This window comes from Triticum urartu, chromosome 4A (assembly GCF_056163025.1).
Source record: "Triticum urartu cultivar PI428250 chromosome 4A, HENAU_Tu73, whole genome shotgun sequence".
In the NCBI taxonomy this organism is placed as follows: domain Eukaryota; kingdom Viridiplantae; phylum Streptophyta; class Magnoliopsida; order Poales; family Poaceae; genus Triticum; species Triticum urartu.
This window is the reverse complement of record NC_141876.1, coordinates 590080245-590085341: the sequence shown is the minus strand read 5'-3', so window position 1 is coordinate 590085341 and position 5097 is coordinate 590080245. Positions and strand designations below refer to the sequence as shown.

The window sequence follows — 5097 nt, the reverse complement described above, 5'->3', positions numbered from 1 at the left end:
GGGGTTGCGGCTATAGGATGGGGTGAGCGGGGTGCCGACGCGTGCGTCCATGGGTGCGGGTCGCCGGCGCCGGCACGCGCGGGGCTTTGGAGGGGGAGAAGAAGAGCGCATCGCGAGCGTCGAGCGCCGAATGGCCGGAAAGTCGGGCCCATAGACGCCCTGCAACATACCGACAAAGTAGTGCGACTGAAGGAGCGCCATTATTCCTGGTGGTTAGGTGGACAGTGGTATCCCCAACCCACCAGGGTTCAAATCCTGGTGCTCGCATTATTCCTGGATTTATTTCAGGATTTCCGGCGATGCGCTTTCAGTGGGAGGAGACGTTTCTGTTGACGACGAGGCGCCTACGGTGACTTCGTAAATCTCAAGATGATATGCCGGCTCAGTCTCTCGGAGGTGCTCATAGGGGTAGGATGTGCGTGTATGCGTTCATAGGGGTGAGTGTATGCGCGTGTATATGAGCGCTTGTGTCTGTACTGATGCTAAAAAAAAAGAAGGAGCGCCATGGAAGGCACAAAGGAGACGTTGTTCACGGCTGCCACGAACCGCGTTCCATTGATGGGCCCTTGGCACGCCGTGTCCATGGGGCACGGGAACGTGCCCATGCCGACCGTGAAGAAGAACTTCTTGTCAACCGACCATTGCACGGCCGCCGGGTACTGCGGCGTGACAAGGCTGCGGAGCTTGGAGGCGAAGTTGGCGACAAAGCCGGTGTCGTTGAACCGCGGAAGCGTCGGCTTGAACAGTGGCAAGTCTTCGTCAGAGCTTGGCGCGGAGGGGGAGCCCGGATTCTGGTACTCGAGAATACCAGCAGCGGTGGTGTTGTTGATGGTGCTAGGCCTTAGGGGGTCCCTAGGATTTTGGTACCCTAGGTAGAAGGCGGCCAACATGTAGAAGTTGGCCTTAGGGTACAACGGCTTGGTGGTGAGGAGGACATTGGCGGTCTGGCCCGGTGAGATGATCAGAGTCTTGACTGTGAAAGGCTTGACATAAACGGCATCGACCTCGACGATGGTTAGTGTGTGATTGGGGACGGAGAAGAAGAACTCGTCGTCGAGCGCGGCATTGATGAGGCGCAGCATGTACGTTTCCCGGGTTCCACCTTCAGTCTGAAAGTGTCTGCGTGTGTCATCATGTACGCCATCTCTATATTAGTTTGCACGTTTTACAAATCCATGACATTGGCTAGGCAGAATAGAAAGCATGCTTAATCTAGCCCAGTTAAGGTGTAGGGTCATTAAGATCTACTAGTAGATTACTTCTTATTACCATATGTCATGTCATTGCATTTAAAAACTGAAAGAGAGCGTGCATGGCAGTTTTGTTTCAAGTCAAAATTTGATCAAGTTTGTGGAAAAATCTGTCAACATCTACAATGCCAAATCAAGACCATTAGATTCATCATGAAATACATTTTTATGTCATGTCTATTTGGTATTTTAAATATTTATATTTTTTCTACAAACTTAATAAAACTTGACCTAGGAAAATTCTATATGTAGGTGGACTTTTGGTCTATGGGTGTATATACACCCTATATGGCAAACATATTTAGTAATTAAATAAAAAGTCAAAAATTCTGAAAATATTTTTAAATAAAATTGACCTTCAATTGTACTTGTAAAAAAGTTTTCCACAAAAAGTAAAACCCCCCGTTGACTTCTTTTAGAAAAAAACAAAAAAATTGAGCAAAATAGTGTGAATGGTGACCCTACAATAGCAATAATTTTTGATATTTTTCCCCTGAAGTCAACGTTTGTTTGTTCGTGAAAGTTTACACACTGGTGCGAAGGAAAGTCAAGTTTATTCTAAAAATAAGTTCTAACTTTTTTGACTTTTATTTTATTTATTATTTTTCCCACATATGTGGTGTATATACACCCAGGAACCAAATGGTATTACCCAAATCTATATGCACTATATTATTTTAGTAACAAAAAGGTAACACTTTTTCCTCCTATTTTGAGGCACTTGATTAACCAACCACAAAGCATGTATCTTTGGCGGAGCAGTTGTACAGTGGCCCAGGAAGCCCATTTATCGTAAAAGCGTCGGAGACATTCGGGGGTCCGCCCGTCTGGAGCGCCTGGCTGAGCACCGCCTCCGTGTCCGCCCTCCACCATTCACCGAAGATGACCGGAACCTCCATGTGCGGCGCGGCGAACGGGTAAGGCACGCCGTGCTTGGGAAGGACGACGATGACGCCATAGACGGTGGCACGAAATGTGCGCGTGCCACCACAGCGTGCCACGCTGCCCGGAGAAGGTGAAGTTGTAGACGTAGGTCTGGCCCGTCCGGATCGGGCACTAGGTGATGTACGCCGGCCCGTCGGCCCAGCCGTTTCGCAGCTGCCGGACGCCGTGCCAGTGCAGCGTCATGTTGTGCGCGCGCGACATGGTTGGTGACGCGGACAACGACGCGGCCGCCTTCCCTCGCCACGAGCGCCGGGCCGGGGTACTCCCCGTTCACCGTTACGATGCTCTTGGTGGCGCACAGCCTCGTCACGTTGGCCATTTGCACCTGCATATACCGGGGTTAAGGTTTGGAAGAAGACGCATGAGCATGACGTGAGAAAGCAAGATAGCTTACGGCCGGAAACGCATGCGTAAATCTGTGGCACACATACATTGAAATTGTAGTGCCTGGTGAAGCTTTGCGCCTGGACAATGAGCAGCATCAAGGTTGCCATGAGGAGAGAGCAAGGAGCTTGAACACCGGAGGAGATAACCATGGCCATAGCTTTTAGCTAGGTTTCTGAGCTTCTGAGTTTTTCCTTTTTGATAAGGAAAATCTGGGGTCTATCTCGAGCTAGTTCGTGGAGGGTACGATCCAGGTGATGGAGGGTGGAATGAATGTTGAGACAGCCAGACAGGCACTTGGGGTGAGTTTATATATTATCTGCTGGAGGTCCCAAACGTACGTAACACGTACTGGCCGGGCCATTTGCCTTGCCTTGTTTGAGATACTCCCTTCCTTCTTTTTTCACTCCATGTATAAAATTTATTTTCTTTACAAAGTTTGACTTTGGACAACTTATATATGCAGACTAAAAGGAAACGTCGCATGGCAGATACGCAGCTTAGGCGGTAACCTTCGTTCATGATCCATTTGTTGGATGAACTATATATCTGTTAGCTTTATCTTGATTACTACTTGTATTTGCATATTTGTTTGTTTTTTGAAACAAGGTAAAAAATTTGGCATTTCATTAATTAAGAGAGAGTTGTAACAAGGTCCGAGGACCACAGCCAATCAATGGCCGTACAAATGCGAAGAAAACAATTAGTCGCGATGTAAAATTACTCCCAGCCCTTTGGCACCCGCCAAAGCCCACAACGTCGCCTCATCATGATTTTTTCCATGAGAATCATCCAAGGCGCAGAGACGTTTCGAAAGACCCTAGCGTTCCTCTCCTTCTAAAGTTTCCAAGAGCATAAGGAGGTAGGCCGGGCGAGATGTTAACTGCCGTATGATGTGGCGTGCAACGGTGCAAGGTGTGATGTCGTGGTGTTGTGCGATGCAGCACTGCCGACGGCAAGCAAGCGCATGATGGATCAAGCGGCTGGACAAATTAGTAGAGAAAAATCGGTAAGTCAGTTAGTTTGTTAGTGCTAGACATAGGCGTGCAGCCGTGCATGTAGATAGAAAATTATTAGTTGCATGCAACATCCATACACAAGTTTATTGGTAGTGGCCGGTCAAGTTCTGGAGTGATTCTAGCTAGGACGTCATGGACGTGTTAGTGCTATCATCTACAATGTTGACCCACATATTTGCTTCGGCATCCATTCACAAACAGGGAGATCGGTACGTCACGGATGCGGAAACCGGCCATCCAATGCTGTGAAATACCGTTTCAACTAACCGGATGAAATCTATGCAAACACAGCGAATTTTCATATAAACCGGATGAGCTTCATGCAAATAGTGGATTTTCACATTTCAAACATTTAGGGGAAAAACTAACCCTAAACTATCCTACGGCGGCGGCTATCGTCCACTTCCTTTGTATTTCGCATCAGCGACCACGTCCTTCATCTGCCATCTCCATGATAACAGTGGCGGGGATTTAACACCAGAGAAGTGAAGTTGCAGTCTCCGGCGAGGAAGAGTAGAACATGGGAGACGGACCGGCCCATTTGGGACACAATGCCCTGCCACCTCCTATGCCCTACTCATCCTCAAAGGGTCCGCGACCTGTATATCGCCTGTGCCGGTGGACGTGAGGTCAATGATGAACATGGGCGGTCTGTCGCTGTTCACCTACCACGTCCGCCCTTGAAAGTTGGACGGCAGCGCGCAGGACGCATAGCCGGCGGCCGTGTCCGTGTCCTGCTGTGTCGGCTCTGTGTTGCGAGCAATGCGTTGAGCGTGCGTGGCCTCGTACAGCGCCTGCTGCTCTGCAACTAAGTTCAGGTTCGCTGCGGCCATGGCGGCCACGACCGCCTTGCTTGCGCGCTTGTCGTATATTTGGCCCTCCGCAAGCCGGTGTTGCTTGAGGAGGAACATGTTCTACCTCTGTTCCTCCTGCGTCTGTCGGAACACCGACATATGCGCCGGCTCCTCCTCCGCTATGACGTCGTCGTAGTGCGCTTGTGCCTGCTCCATGGCCAGGCGCCATATCGTCGTCGAAGCCCGTAGGGTCATTGTCGGAGACCTCGGTCGAGCTGGCTGCAAGAGCAGCAACCTCGTGCTTCATCTCCGAGGACAAACTATCCCCCAGAGCATTCCCGCTCGCGGTCATGGCGGATGTGGAGCAAAGAAAGAAGATGTGGAGCAGATGTGTTGTACTATAGAGTTAGCCGGGTGTGGCCACCTTTAAATAGCGGATTCCGGTGAAGCCAAGCGCCCGGGTTCGTCAATGAGCGGCGCCAGAGTTGGTTCCTAAGCCGATGAGCCTGCTTAATGGCGACATACGGACGATCGGACATTAAACGGGCGTCATAGAAATCCGTCCCGTCTCGTACAGCAAATACCGCTCGGACATTGAACAACCACATGAAGATCGGGGATGCGGCGTGGGCGGCTCTCTCGGCCGGTGCGACGCTTCAATAATGGCGCCGGTGAGAAGTTGCATCTGCTCTGCGTCGGCGTCAT

The 5097-nt window shown here is 50.2% G+C and overlaps 1 pseudogene; it reads right to left on the bottom strand.

Annotated features, from left to right (window-relative positions):
• Window positions 1-482: 482 nt before the first annotated feature.
• On the bottom strand, window positions 483-2848 carry LOC125554936 (laccase-4-like; annotated as a pseudogene).
• Between the last annotated feature and the right edge of the window lie 2249 nt (window positions 2849-5097).